Here is a 16,802-nt window from a genome sequence, read left to right on the forward strand (position 1 = left end):
GTTTTATAAATGATATATTAGCATACTAACAACAAAAAACTGAAAAGGCTCAAACTAGTGCTATTGGCTTATCAAAGCCAATCAACATGCTTACACTTCTTGTTATTGTCGGGTACTTGTGTAGGTCAATGCAAGGTATTTTCAAACCCTGAAGCTATGGGAAAAATCATCGATGTTGCAACTCTTCTGGGTAGATCTATAGGTTTGTGCACATTTGAGCTGTAATGTTGGTTCTCTTGTTGTGCGTTTGAACGTTACCAAACTTTTAGGGATGGTGTTGCATAAGGTGGTGACATAGCAGTTTATCTTCCCAGCATGTGTTCTGTTTACTATCCCATGTGAACTTAAAAAAGAAGTGCCGGCATTCAACTTTGTCTCCATATATCTTGATCTAGAGTTTGTACATCATAATTTCAGCCTCAGATCAGTCTGGAATGATTGCAAGAAATAATTGTTGCAACAGGTTTGGCATTCATTGATTGCTCTACCAGTTCTGAGCCTATTGGAGTGCTAAACCGAGTGGTAGATTTGGGTTGTTGTGTTGTGATGGCCAATAAGAAGCCTCTTACTTCTTCAATGGTAACTAATCCTTTTTATGTATTTCTTACGCACCCTAGTTTGTTAATGGATGCCTTTTGATGTTTCTGTTTGTGATAAAGGTAATGATAGTATGTGGTTGCTGTTCGATTGTTCTGCTTACCATGACAAATTGTGGGGAAAAATTTCATATAATATTTCATTTGCTTTCTGTTGTCTGAAGAAAAGTTATTTTTTGTCTGGATTGCAAGAAGATTATGATAAGTTGCTTGCATATCCACGTTGCATTCGACACGAGTCAACTGTGAGTGTGCTTTTTACTTGGTTGGTGCAGATAGAAGTGCTTTTACACCTTGGAACATAGATAACATATGAATGTGATGGTCGGAGACTATTGTTGTGCAATAGTGAGTGGACAGATGATTATGACTTGCAGATCAAAATTGAAATTTTTGCTAATCTCTTCTTTGTCTTTTAGAGCTAATATTCAAGACTGAAATTGTGATTCAGTTGATGAAATTATACTAAATTGAAATACATTGTTGCATTCTTTCACATATTACTGCAATTACGAACCAGTTAAGAGGTATAAAGTCTCTTAATGTAGGTTTAAATATTTCAGCTTGTATGCTTTTTGTTTGATGTAGACATGGGTCTGCCAATATTAGCATTCAACCAGTTATGACTTATGAATGTCTTCCATACACTGTTTGTAAGCGGTTTGTAATAAATTGGAAGTGGTTTTGGTGGTACTTGGAAGACACTGTTTGTGTAACGCCCTCAAAATAATACATTAAACCCATCAATATAGACATACATTGGTAATAAAGATAAACATTCTTCTATTCATCAAAGTAGTTCTTTACAAAAGTATTACATGTTAATCAACAAAAGTAAATGCCCTACGGGCTTACAGCTTTCCAAATTAACACTTGGTTACAACAAAAGAGTGCTAACTCATTTACACATTAAGCCCTTGGCTTGAATATACATGTAATACATCAAGAAATAAAACAACAAAAGTCCGCCTGCCTCTAGCCTCCCAAGCTACGTCCTTGGAGGTGGCATGCTACCTGTACCTGAAAATGATATTCCCATATAGGGTGAGCCACAGCCCAGTAGAAATATACTAAACCAAATATGAATAATGCCTAAAAGATTAGCAGTTGATAGACGGCCAACAGTGATACTTTCTCTTATCACACTTTACAGTTCCGTGACATACAAGTCCATATTACAGTCCATTTTCCAATTCTTTTCAATTCTCAATTTACAATCCTGGCTCAGAACCTGGCCAACAACTCATATGAGACAGCAACTCATATCAAACACTTCCTATTTCATAATAGATAAGCATACTAGCTATATCACACAACAACAGATAAGCATACAAGCTATATCATCACTTCCACAGATATGCATATGAGCACTATCGCACTTCCAATGACAAGCATATGAACTCTGTCAATATATCACTAGATAAGCATATGAGCTCTATCTACGGAGTCCATCCCCTATCTCCTCCCAACAACATCCAGTTTAGAGGTCCATCCTCTATCTTCCCCTAAACCATGGAGTACATCCCCTATCTCCTCCAACACACACAATGCATATAAACAATAATTATACACATCATCACACAACACATAAATTTAACGTGTTCTTTCAATCATCACACTCAATGACTCATTCCAGTGATTAGTTTCCGTTTGCCTAATCCTCATGCATTGTCTATAACAATCAAGACTATCCTCCACCGATAGCCCAAAGCAGTTATTTCTATATAGAAAATAAATGCAACAATGGATATATATAATCAACATTTCAACTAGGTGAGCGATAAATAATCCAACTACACCCGTTAACCCCTTCCCTTTCCAATTTCCACATTCTCAATTCAATTCCTCATTTCCAACAATTAATTATACAAATTAATCAATCAATGTAATTAGGGCATTTTCCATAATTAACATTACAACCCTTAGGTTCCATTTTCATTAATGCTCTATCATTAATTTCACTTTTTCCCTGCCAAACATGCATCTAGGCTTTATTTAGCTAAAACCCCAACCTTTGCAAATTTACACAAAAGCCCCAAATTTTCACCAAATTACCAAACCAACCCCGACATCTCAAAATACTAAAATTTAAAGACAAAGCTCATAGAAAGGAGTAGGATATCCCTACCTCAAAGTTTGAGTTCCAATGGAGATGAAGACCAAAACCAAAATGCTTCAAATTCTGAAATTTTCAGATTAAAATGTAGCCCTCGACGATCAACACAACTTTCGTAAAGACCAAAAGTGAGCAAACAACTCCTACTAGACCAAATCTAAGAGAGAAGGGCCGGTTTTAGAGTGAGAAGCTCTGAAAATGGCTTTTTGGAAAAGTAAGAGAGAGAAAAGATCTTGAAAAAGTGATCCAAAAGCCGGATCTCGGATTTATATAAAAGTCGCCCCGTTCGAGCGTCAAACTCCCCGCTCGAGCGTCACTCACAGACTCCCGCTCGAGCGTCAACAATCCCGCTCGAGCGGCGAATACACACTTCCAGAACTTTTGCAGACAGGTCTCCCGCTCGAGCTTCCAACTCCCCGCTCGAGCGGCACTCACACAATCCCGCTCGAGCGGTCAATCCCACGCTCGAGCGTCGAACACTGCACAGGAAATACTGGATGGGTGAAACTCCCGCTCGAGCGCCAAAACCCCCGCTCGAGCGGACAAGTCAAAATCTGGGCAACTAGTTTTGGTTTCTAATCTCAACCGACCTGTAACAAATCTACCCAACACATCCTATAACTCAAATACAAAGTAAGAGAGGATGTACACCAGGTAATAAACAACTACTATCATCCACGGACACATGTCCGGATCACTTGTACAGCAAGGGTAAACCCGGGATCGCTATAGTTTGTAATAAATTGGAAACCTCTTTATGGAGTCTTGTTTTTAATATAAACTCTTCTAAATAGTTTTGGCCAATTAGTTGTTTCATTTGGGAAAAACCATTTATCTTGAGTAGATCTTGCTCCCTAAACCTGCTTCTGCTTCTCCTATAACTATAAAAATTTCATTGTTTCTGTTAGTTTTTGTTTATAAAAATTGAGCTTGATAGGATTAATCATTTATAGTCTGCATAATTTCATGCTGTGATATGTAATAAAAAATAATTATTTCATGCTATGACAACTGGCAAGTTGGTGCTGGCCTCCCTGTTATAGCATCTTTAAATCGTATACTTTCATCTGGAGATCCCGTGCACCATATCATTGGGAGCTTAAGTGGTATAGCATTTATTTTTATTTTTTTATTTTTTTTTGAAATGTCTTATTTCTTCTTCATGCTTGCTTGCATATATCGAACATGCTTTGTTTTTTAAGTTGTAATTTTATCATTTTGTTTCATATCCTTGTATGTGAATAGGTACACTGGGTTATGTAATGAGCGAGGTAGAAGATGGAAAGCCATTCAGCCAAGTTGTCAAATCTTCTAAAAGCCTTGGTTACACTAAACCAGGTTTAATAATTTATGATGTTACCATTTTAATAAATCAGTTTAGCTGAATTCTAGGATTCTTCTTGGTATAGAAAAGCCATATCTAAATAATTAGTGATATGGGTCCAAATCGTCAATTATAAGGTCTTTTTTACCTTGACTGTTTGTCTATTCATGTTATTCGTTTCCATTTTTTGTTGAAAAGAAAAAGGCAAGACAATGAAAACTGTGAGCTTAATTCAAAATTCCTATGGCATTTTATTAGTATTAGATTAATGAATTTATTTGTTTCTTAAACTTTTTGACAGAAAGCATATATTCTGTAAGAATTTTGCGTTATACATTACTTTGATATCTATATATGATGCTTGGTCATTTCTTGTTTGTTTGTTTGTTTCTTGAAATTTTTGTTCTCTATTGAAGGATTTTTGCTACCATATATCTTTTTTTTGCCATTAGTTTCTAATTTGTTATAGGAAAGTGAGTGACTTCCGACCATTGTACAAATGAATGTGATTTTTTTTTTTGGAGTTTTCCCTAATTATGGTTAAGGAATTTTGTTTTCTATTATTATTTTTAAGGAAAACTCATCAGATGTATTCATTCATATCATATCTGGTAGGTAGGGTAGCAGAATGGATGAATATGCTTTCCCTTGATGTCTTGGGAAAGAGAACGGAAAGGAGGCACAAATGTGATGCCACCTTATTTATGTGAACTGCAAATTTATATTTTTTTTTGGTACACATTAATCTTTTGTGTGTGATTACTTAGATTAGGGGCCTTGATCATCAGTGCTGATTGAATGTCTGCTCAAGCTGCTCATCTACAACCCAAAGTTTAATCTAAAGCTAAGAACATCAGAATCATTCATGTTTTAATTAATCTGTGGTATTATTTGTTAAAATAAACTTTACCAACTTTATTAAAAAATCATATATAAAAGTGAACTGAATCAATGGAGCTTTGATAGTTAACTATGCCTGTATTTGTTATGGCTGTTAGCTTATTAATCATCGTGTACTGAAATTTGCAGGTACAGCAATAGGTACAGTTTTATTATATAGCGATCCCGGGTTTACCCTTGTTGAACAGTGATCCGGACATGTGTCCGTGGATGTTGGTAGTTGATTAATATCTTGTTTACTTCCTTTCTACTTTGTATATTGAGTTATAGGATGTGTTGGGCAGGTTTGTTACAGGTTGGTTGTGTTTGGGAGCCTAGTGTTGCTGCCCAGATTTTTGGACCTTCGCTCGAGCCAAGGGTTGGTCGCTCGAGCGAGAGTTGAGTTCGTGTCTGGTGGGTCGAGCCAGAGTGGCTTCGCTCGAGCGAGCGATTGCGTCTGGTTCTGGACCTGAGAGTTGCATTTCTTGGCTCGAGCGAGCTTTCTTTCGCTCGAGCGGTCTGGTTTGTTCTTCGCTCGAGCGAGGAGTCGGTCGCTCGAGCGTGCTTCTGGTTGCAGACCTGAGGGCTTGAGTTGTTGGCTCGAGCGAGCATTCTTTCGCTCGAGCGCACTTCTGAGTTTTTGGCTCGAGCGAGAACTTCTTGGCTCGAGCGAGAGTTTTCTGTGTCTGGTCGCTCGAGCGACCAAGTCTTCGCTCGAGCGAGCGTATTTTATATCAGCGGACAGTAGCGTTTTTGAACATCACTTTTTCACTTTCTTTTTCTTTCAAAACCTAGATCCGAGACACTCTCTCTCTACACTTACATTCTCTCTAAGAATTGATCTCCCTAGAGTGTGAATCTAGCCTAGGGCCTTTGTTAAAAAGATAGAGGGCGTTGAGAGCTTCGATCTAATCTGAAAAAGTGTGGGTTTGGAGCACGTTGATCTTCGAGTCTTCATCCCCTTTTTGGCTCAAACTTCGAGGTAGGGATATCCTACTCCTCTCTATGGATTTTGTTTTTAAATTTTAGTATTTTGTGATGTTGGGTTTGGTTTGGTAATTTCGTGAAAGTTTGGGGCTTTTGTGTAATTTTACAAAAGTTGGGGTTTTGTTTATAATAAACTTAGATGCATGTTTGGCATAGAGAAATGGAATAAATGTTGAATCATTGATGACAATGGGACCTAAGGGTTGAAATGTTAATTATGGGAATTGACCTAATTACATTGTTTAATTAATTGGGATAATTAATTGTGAGGAATGAGGAAAAGAAATGTTGATTGAATATCCATTTGTGCATTTATTTTCTGTTTAGAAATATCTGCCTTGGGCTATCGGTGGAGGATAGTCGTGATTGTTGTAGACAATGCATGATGATTAGGCAAACGGAAACTAATCAATGGAATGTGTCATGGAATTTGACGGTTGATAGAATACATTGAATACATTAACTGTATGTATTGAGTGATTGTATATAGAACCAATGTGTTTGTATACGTTATGTGTAGAGGAGGAGATGGGGGATGTACTGCCGCGGTTTAGGGGAAGATGGGGGATGTACCTCTAAACCGGATAGTATTGGGAGAAGATAGGGGATGAACTCCGTAGATACAGCTTATATGCTTGTCTAGAGAAGTGAAGATAGAGCTCATATGCTTATCTTTGTGAAGTGTGGATACAGCTTATATGCTTATCTGTGAACATGGGATATTGTTGTTATACATATCTGTTGAGAATGTGGATACAGCTTATATGCTTATCTATGAACATGGGATGTTGTTTTTATACATATCTGTTGAAATAATGATAGAGCTAACATGCTTATCTGTTGAAAAAGGGAAAATGAAAGGTAACTTGGACTCATAAGTTGTATGACATAAATATGTGATTTATGTGAATGTATCTGTGTTGGCCATCTATCAATTGCTAATGTTTTAGTCATTGTTCATAGTTGGTTTAGTGTATTTCTACTGGGCTGTGGCTCACCCTATATGGGAATATCATTTTCAGGTACAGGTAGCATGCCACCTCCAAGGACATAGCTTGGGAGGCTAGAAGTGGACATACTTTTGTCACCTTACTTTTTGATGTATTACATGTAAATTCAAGCCAAGGGCTTAACGTGTATGAGTTAGTACTCTTTTGTTGTAACCAAGTGTTAACTTCGAAAGCTGTAAGCCCGTAGGGCATTTTGCTTTTGTTGTTAACATGTAATACTTTTGTAATGAAACACTGATGAATAGAAGAATGTGGTTATTTCATATGTTAACGAATGTCTTATTTGATGGGTTTAATGTTATTATTTTGAGGGCGTTACATATTATGCCAGCTAGTTGTCTCAATACGATGTACATGTTCATAGGATTTAATTGATTTTTGCAAAGATACGGGTTTGCAATCCAGTGCTGCTGCCACTATCATGCTTCTCTGATAAATTTTCCAATTCTGTTTCTTTGTTAGGTGCCTTACATCACTACTGCTTTGATGGATGCAAAGCTTGGCACGGAAGGGCGCAAGGATCTTTTTGATTGGCTATCAAGGCAACTTAGTGGATTAAGCAATTTTCCTGATGCTGTAAATTTGAATTATGTATTGTTTCAATTTGTTGTGCTAGATGGATGTGACTTGTGAATGAAAACTTAGAATAGTTGTATTGTGTCGAATGTTAATGAATTATGTATTGTGTCGAATGTTAATGATTCAGTTAATTTGAATGATGCTTTAAAATTATAGGTTTATTATGGATTGAATGAATTATTAGGAATTACAGGTGTATTGTTTTCTTGCTTTGGCGACCAATTTATTAGTCGCGACAAATAAATTATTTTTTTTCGCAAAAAATGACAATTGCCGACCAAAACAGCTCTTGGTCGTGGAAACTCACTTTTGCCGACCAAAAGTTTTCGTCGTGAAAAGTAACAAATGGTGACCAAAACCTTTTTTGGTCGTGGAATGTCACAATTGACGACCAAACTTTTTGGTCGCGGAATGTCACGATTGGCGACCAAAATTTTTTGGTTGCGGAATGTCACGATTGGCGACCAAAATTTTTGGTCGTTGAATGTGATAATTGGCGACCAAACTTTTTGGTCGGGAAAATATCACTTTTCGCGACTAAAGTGTTTTGGCGACAAAATAAATTAGTCGTGGTAATTAAATATTTAGCGACCAAAAATTTAGTCGCGAAATCCAACTTTTGCCGACCAACCACAATTTTGGTCGCGAATTACTTTTGCCGACCCTCAATTGGCGACCAAAGTAGCGACCAAAAAAATTGGTCGCGGATAACTTTTGCCGACCAAAAATTGACTTTTAGTGACCAATTTTTTTGTTGCCAAAAGTGTTAATTTTTATAGTGACAGCCTCCTCTAAATTTGCGTCATAGATATCGTTTGGCCATGTAAAATGCCATAAATGAATTTCAAACTGTACTACATAAAGAGGATTTACCAGTAGAAAATATTGATGATTGGAAAATCAAAATATGTTGGGCAATGCAAAAATTAGGGAAAAAAATAAGTGAAAAATATTTGATCGGAACAATATTACCATCGAGCTAGAATAAAGTAAAGGGAACAAATTTTGAAAAATTTATATAAACACTCCTCATAAGGTAATATATCTTCTTCTCTTTTTCCTTTTTTTTTTAAGTTCATTTGTATGTAAAAAACTGATAACATTTTTTTTTTCTTCTTCTTATTTTTTTAGCAGGCACTTTCTGGGGCATTTGGACATGATGAGCAATATTTATTGAGTTTTAATTTATCAAATATAGATAGATTTAATTTATGACATTCAGTTTATTACTAGTTTTTTTAGAATATATATGTTTTAAATATTCGGTTCATTGAAAAACATCTTATTTATTGTTAATTTCATCAATTAGAAATCAAATTTATTATTTCAAGAAAAATATATCAGTTGGATGATTATAATATTTTGTAAATATTTGTTTTGAAGTATTATTGTCCTTACTTATGAAATTTGAAAAGATGATCCATATGCATTATGATTATAATTTTATGATTTAAATTAGAACTTAATGCATTATTAAAAAATTTATACATTATTAAATCAATCTTGTGCATAACACGGGTTTACCACTAGTATATATATATATATATATATATGGGGCACTTACGTGTAAGTTTTAGTAAGTGGACTTAAATATGTCACATCATTAATTATTAATTTAAAGCGACAATTTGAAAATTTTTCCACAAAAAATGTTATTAATTATAAGTTTTAGGGAAAAAAAAGTCACTAATGCACAATTTTAGTGACAGTTTGAAAAATTGGTCATAAAAAAATATCATTAATTGTAAGTTTTAGCGACAATTTATAGAAATCGTGACAAAAAAAAAGTCACTAATATTTATCAATTTTTAGCGACATGCAAAAAATTGTCACAAAAAATTATTTTTTTACAATGATTTTACTAGAACTTATTTTAATTAGACATGATTGAAATTAAGTCTAACTATTAAACTCTATTGGTAGTTTACCCTATATATATCTTCATATAAATTTTATGTTTCTATATGTTTGATAACCATAGTTGTTGGTGTCGTCTTGGGAATGCTGTTGTGACCCTTCTGTAGGACAATATAAATTTTATGTTCCTATATGTTTGATAACCATTGAGTTGTTGGTGTCGTCTTGGGAACGCTGTTGTGACCCTTCTGTAGGACAATTTCGGTCTATTTTGATTATTTAAATGATTTATATTGTAAAATTTGTCAAGTAAATCAATTATAAAAAAAATCATAATTAATTATATATTTATAACCTCATAATAATAAGATCATATTTATTTATTTTTTTAAATATATGATTTTTATAATATACTATCTATTTGTAGAAAACAACTATGGATCATGTGATTTTGAATGTCTGATTAATTTGATTTTTTTTTTTTTGTATGAGTCCTTCCCTATTCCAACTATTGAAACTTGGTGGAATTACAGCACAATGGAATAGAGAAAAAAATTACAAAAATATGAGGGTGCAAGTGATTATGTGATAGGGTGTAAGTGAAAAGGTATGGAGGTGCAAGCATGTTTGTGTAAAATTCTATTTTCTTTCTCACTGGAAAGTAATCCCTTGAAAATTTTCAATTTTATGTAGTTTTCGTAAATGAATATTTTAAATACATTTGGTACGACCCTGTGGCCAGTAGAGCTAAAGTATTTTCCATCTTTCTCAAATTTCAACCCATGGGTTAGTAATCTTTTTAGATGATAATAGATCACATAGATGATATGAAAACTAACATTGAAATAATTTAATTTGTATCAAAATATATAGTAATGTGGACTGATTAATATTACCTCTGCCATCTCTTCTTAGTAATGATTTCTTTTGAAGTAGAACCCAACTTTCCTCGTCATTTAAGCACTGGGGTTCATGGGGGATATGGTATGGATCTATCTGTAAAGGTAGTGTTTTATTACGAGTCGTTAGCAATATTTTGCTGCCCGTGATTCCATTTGGGAAGGCCGGTTTCAAGCTCTTCCAAGCCTCTATTGACCAAATATCATCCAGTGCAACTAAGCATTTTTTCCTCTGCTGGACTTCATAAAGTTGCTCAAACAACTCTTTGTTTCTCATCCTAACAACCTCTTTCTTCCTTTTTGGAACAAGTTTGATGAAGATTCCTTGCAGAATATCTCTTGTTTGGTACTGCTGAGATATGCATACCCATGCAAAACAATGAAAATGATTATGGACATCTTTGTGATGATATACTTTTTTAGCTAGAGTAGTCTTCCCCAAACCACCCATACCGCAAATAGAGACAACTTGACTAGGAGTATAGTTATCAACTTGCACCAAATGTTTCACAGCCTTGTTCAAGTCTTTCTCAAACCCAACAAAATCCTTTTCAACAACATGCTGATACGATTGCCTCAATTCTTGTTGTCAACTGCTGAATTTCTTATGCCTTCACCTATAGCAGTATTAGTTTAGTCTTTCTAATGGTCGATATTCAATAATAATGTTGTACAAATAGAATTTTCATACAAAAAACTCACATAAAATGATACTTTTTTTTTCCTTTTGTGATTCTTTCATTTTAAAGAGGAAAAAAAATACTCATGTTATGGTCCAAAAATAACAATGTCACATAATTTGTATGAATTTTATATAAAAAAAATTCTATTTTATGAATCATTTTTCACTATATAAGAAAACATCCTTTATAAAATATATAACTAAAAAGGTGGAGGTTAAAATTGTGAAATATTATTTTTATATGTTTCTATAAATTTACGGGATTTTTTGTTTATGATTTGTAGTAATATTCTTTCAGAAGGATGATGACAACAAATTTTTTTATAGTAATATAGGTCCTCCAAAATATACGGTGACAAAAATACTCTCACTATAACACTTCAGGTATCACCTATTACTTTTTTAACTCACACTACAAGAATTAACACTTTTGGCAACAAAAAAATTGGTCGCTAAAAGTCTATTTTTGGTCGGCAAAAGTTATCCGCGGCTAATTTTTTTGGTCGCTACTTTGGTCGCCAATTGAGGGTCGACAAAAGTAATTCGCGACCAAAATTTTGGTTGGTCGGCAAAAGTTGGATTTGCCGACTAAATTTTTGGTCGCTAAATATTTAATTACCGTGACTAATTCATTTTGTCGCTAAAACACTTTGGTCGCAAAAAGTGATATTTTCCCAACCAAATATCTTAGTCGCCAATTGACACATTTCGTGACCAAAAAGTTTGGTCGCCAATTATCACATTCAACGACCAAAAAGTTTGGTCGCCAATTGTGACATTCCACGACCAAAAAAATTGGTCGCCATTTGTTACTTTTTGCGACCAAAACTTTTTGTCGGCAAAAGTGAGATTCCACGACCAAGAGCTATTTTGGTCGGCAATAGATGTATTTTTTGCGACCAAAACTCTTGGTCGGCAATTGTCATTTTTTGCAAAAAAAAATTATTTTTTTGTCCCGACTAATAAATTGGTCGCCAAAAGCAGGAAAACAATACACCTGTAATTCCTAATAATTCATTCAATCCATAATAAACCTATAATTTTAAAGCATCATCCATGATGTGAATGACACAATGATTCATCACATCCCTGTAATCTTTGAAATATTTGATAGAAAACAATGCACAATTATCTATTAATAACATTTCTATTCACATTCATCACAGATCAGCTGCATGCCTGCATCACCATCTTCTTTGCCATCTTTAAAACACAAACTAGAAGTACTCAAGTGGTAAATATTGATACAATATAAAATAAACTTTCTATATATACATATGAGAAGGTACCATAGAAACATTGCAAATTCCAAATTCAAGATGTTATGCAAACACCTTGACTAAAATACAAATAGCCCAAAAAACTATCAGGCTGTGAATAAGCTAGATATGTTTCTAAGCAACTGCAACTTCCTCCTGATAAGAGTTCGTTTGTGCTTTACTACAAGATTCCAGAGTATCCCGTGCTGATTCGATGACAACCTGCCCATTGACATAGTGCTAGCGGCAGACAGGCATATAGACATTAGAACCACCAATCAGCTCAGTCTTTGTCTCATTAGTCTTCCTTAAGGTAAAAAAAACCCGCTTGCCACAGAGCTCGCACCGAGCTGTCAGTTTGGTTATGGAATCAGCAAGGGGTATTATGTCAAGCACTGAGCCAAAGGTCCTTCTGCAATAAACATTTTGATTTCACATTAAAATATATATATATATATATATTAACATGGCAAAAAAAAACAAAAAATTAATGCAGCATCAAAATTGAGTAGCAGGCAATGAACTCTGCAACAGATGTAAGGTTACCTCAAGTAATCCCCATCCAGGCCAGCAACTATAACAATTTTCCCATCACAATCAGCAGCCTTGCAGCAGAAATCATAAAGGTCATCAAAGAATTGAGCTTCATCAATGCCAATCACATCCACCTGTCAGCACATACCACAAATTAGAAGATGAAAAAATCACTGCAAATACCGAACTTAGAACATAATTCATTCAATCCATAATAAACCTATAATTTTAAAGCATCATTCAAATCAACTGAATCATTAACATCAAAGTTCTGATGTCAACAAATCGACCAGACACTCTAAACCCTTCTGTTACTAGTGGATCCGTGGTTGGTGCTATTTGATTATATAGTCCATCAAATGTATCATCATGACAGTTTGAGATTTGCAATAGCTTTGTTGTGCTAAAAAAAAAAAAAATTTAGCTGGTGTATTTTAAAAGATAATTACCTGGTGTATTTTAAAAGATATCTCAGTTAAAACCACCAAATCTGAAGCTGAGAAAGCAACTAATATCATAAATTTGAGTCTTAGGATTGGGGGATTAGCCTCGATACATCTCTGCCAAGACTGAAAGTTTGAATCTTAATCTAACCAACTTAATCACATACAACTGGAATCAGATAGAGGAACTGAAAGATCAAGCTATTTTAATCATCATCTGATAGAGATGCAAGAATTTTGGTGAAATAACTGTGCCACATCCTTTACTTTAGCTTTTACACAAGCATCTGTGTGCAGTTTTTCAAACAGGTAATTTAGCAATTTTTATTTTTAAAAGATTAAACTATCCCAATTATACTCAACAAAGATACAGGTTTGCATTTAACATATTTCTGATAGAACACAATCAAATGCATCATCCAAACATCTAAGCGACCAGTGAACAACTCGTTCTTACCTATGTATTATGCATTTTGTTGCACTTGTTGGTGTATTTACATAATCCAGTCCACATAGCCATTCATACCACCAACTTGGTCCTCAACTAGGTTTGTAAGGAGAAAGAAACCTTCTCTTGGTTGTTCACTGTGTCTTACAAGGTGACACAGCTGATAATATGCAGGATCTTCCTCCCTTAATTTCTTCAGTATCCTCATCAGCTTTCTTGGCATTTCAGTATCACGCTCACACAGATTAACCTGATTTTTAAGATTTAACCCCCCCCTCAAAAAAGGAAGAATGAATACAGCATCAGGAGAGGTCAGTTACAGCATATAAGAAAAGCAGCAGGAAAAAAAAAAGGCCTTCTAAGTATCGCTAGATGTACTTCACAAATTTGGAAGAGTCCATGTAGCATACAAAGCAACTACAGTCTATGTGGCATAAAATAACCTGAAGAAGAAGGGAATAAAACAAAGGAGAAAAAGGGAACACAATTCAAACCACTATAGTAGTATCCTAATTCATTACACCAAAGCCACATATACAGGCAAACCAAACTAATCCTATAAAGAAACAAAATCCTAAACAAATTCAACTTCATATATAAATTAAACTCCTAAATCAACTAATTTTCTTAATCTTCAATCATCTCTTTTATAATTCCTTTACGTTCCCCATCACCTAGTACACGACAAGGACACCCTATTTTTGCTTTTTTTCTTCATTTTAAAAGCACAAATATTCTGCATGTTTGACAGCCAATCTTAACTCAAGTCATAAAGCTTTTAATTTTGGCATCACCACATCAGAGGCTCTGATAAATGCAGGAAAATGAGATCCAGAATAATATCCTTTTAAATAAATCACAACTAATGAAGACATGCAGATTATAATATAAAAAATGTGCATGAAGTATATAATATTTTGAAATATTAGATATATGATGTAGATTTTGGGAATGAAAAAAAAATACCGTCGAAAAAAAATACAAAACAAAGAAGTGATGGCGCCAGTATCAGCTTGCCGATACATCTCTCCTAGATCTGCAACCACTGGTGCTGCTGCAGTATGCACTCTAATACGCCTCTCTCCAGAAGATGAAGTGTATCTGTTGATGATTAAGGAAAGTCATTTGTAATCTAGTCCACCCATAAAAGATGCCATACAATTCAACATGGTCAGGCAAATGCACATTCTGAACAAAACAGAACTCATGGAACTCCTTCTACAATCTCGAAAGTAGAGTAACTAAGAAAAGTTACATAATAAGAGATGATATCCAAGTGAAAATCAAGTAAACATAAAATTATATATGGACATAACAGTGGTCCAAGATAGGAATTCACTTCACGCTCAGTTAAAATGTTTGGCCTGAAGCATCCTGGAGCATGTCAGAGAGGTCTCTCTGAAAGACATTTGTCATGATTGTCAAAATAACCCAAACGGCAGAAAAAAGATGTCCTGTACAGATATCAAGGTTAAAAAGGACCTTATGCATTGGGTGGTCATGACCATCCTACACGAGCAAATGGCTTAGCAATAAGAAAAATTATAACCAAGTATTTCTTTAGCTTTGTGAAGGCATGAAAAATTGAAAATGAAACCAAGAAGTTTCTATAATAAGCAAATTTCCAAAAGACATCTGCCACACGCCAAGAGAAGCATGCTTGAATTTCTTATGCATCAGCTAAAGGATACAACAAAGCAACTTGGAAATACACAGTCTGAGTGGTCAATAATGTTTCTTCAAGACCCATCTGCATTGCGTAAGCTTTATCATTTAAAAATTTAAAAATTTGTCTTTTTTGATCATTTAAAAATTTCAAAATTTTATAACTTTTGATCTAGATTTTTTTTTTATTTATAAAATTTGTCTTTTTTGAATAGTTTTATCAAGATCTGTAAAACAAGATCTATGATGAATACAAAATTTCAAAAACAAAGTTGATGAAATTTTATTGACCAGAGATAGGACAGTAAAATTTCAGTTAGCCAGTTAAATTTCGATGACCAAGGCAGACTAAGTCAATGAAAATTCTAAAAATATAAATTTTATAAAAAAATGGAGATATAAATAAAAATTATTAAATTTTAAAATTTTGAAATCACTTCAACAACGTAAAAGGTCATGCGATAGAAAAACGACGTTATGAAAAAAAATTTGGATTTTTAAGATCATGTGGGCATTTTGGACTATATATGTTAAAGTTGTCATTATTATTTTAAGATTTCAAATCTCAAGAATTTTAACTAGCAAGTAAATTATTGTTATCTTTAAATTCTTACACAAACTTGTAGGGAGATGTCTTTTTAATTTCCCCTAAATTTAATTGAAAAATTAAAATATAAAATATTATTCTTTCCTATGTGTATGTATTACACTTGTTATTTATGCTTTGTTGTATTGAGGAATTTGTACATGATAATCGCTTATATACATTGTTTTGTGTGGGAGGAGATAGGGGATGTACTCCACGGTTTAGGGGAAGATAGGGGATGGACCTCTAAACCGGATTTTGTTTGGGAGGAGATAGGGGATGTACTCCACGGTTTAGGGGAAGATAGGGGATGGACCTCTAAATCGGATTTTGTTTGGGAGGAGATAGTGGATGGACTCCATTAGCACCACTATATGTGTGCTTATTGATATTGGAAGTGTTTTTACATGTTGTTGATACAGCACTAAAATGTGTATCATTTGTGAAGTATAGAAGTGTTTTTTTTTGATATTGATACAGCACTAAAATGTGTATCATTTGTGAAGTATGGAAGTGTTTTTATCTAAGATTGATACAGTACTAAAATGTGTATCTATTATGAGGTATGAAATGTTTAAAATGAGTTATTATCTCGCTTATCGCTTGGCGTATCCTTAGCTTACTGTGCATATAGCTGGTAGAGCAGAGTTTTAATTGTTATCATCAGTGTATCTAAGTATGTTATGGGTTGCGATGGTTACAGTTTTGAAAGGCCGAGCTGCCTCATTTGTGGATTATATACATGTTGATGATTTGTTATTTCCCTTTTATTTAAGGCATGCATGTATTGATATGAATGCATTGGGAACAAACCAAAATGTCATTTTGAGATTTTGGAAAGTGTGAAGGAAAAGGGGGTATTTGTGAACATATTTTCAAAAAAGGTCATTTTGTTGTAAGTACGGAAAATGGGGGAAGAGTAATGGGCTTGGTGAAAT

General features: G+C 34.3%; 1 protein-coding gene and 1 long non-coding RNA gene across 4 annotated transcripts in view; one reads left to right on the plus strand and one right to left on the minus strand.

Annotated features, from left to right (window-relative positions):
- LOC114313023 (uncharacterized) overlaps positions 1 to 16,802 on the plus strand; it is a 257,539-nt gene that overhangs the window by 71,397 nt on the left and 169,340 nt on the right. The window lies entirely within an intron of this gene.
- LOC114320576 (uncharacterized) lies at positions 12,154 to 15,316 on the minus strand. Of its 3 annotated transcripts, none has more exons than XR_014356367.1 (5): positions 15,096 to 15,316; positions 14,580 to 14,714; positions 13,623 to 13,863; positions 12,735 to 12,856; positions 12,154 to 12,600 (listed from the first exon to the last, which is right to left on the minus strand). It is a non-coding gene; the product is annotated as an uncharacterized LOC114320576 (long non-coding RNA). The 3 variants fall into 3 exon arrangements; XR_014356366.1 differs by lacking the exon at positions 15,096 to 15,316 and adding an exon at positions 12,943 to 13,125 and having other exon boundaries at positions 14,580 to 15,086; XR_014356365.1 differs by lacking the exon at positions 15,096 to 15,316 and having other exon boundaries at positions 14,580 to 15,086.

Source organism: Camellia sinensis, chromosome 15 (assembly GCF_055761805.1).
Source record: "Camellia sinensis isolate YWXY chromosome 15, ASM5576180v1, whole genome shotgun sequence".
Classification (NCBI taxonomy): domain Eukaryota; kingdom Viridiplantae; phylum Streptophyta; class Magnoliopsida; order Ericales; family Theaceae; genus Camellia; species Camellia sinensis.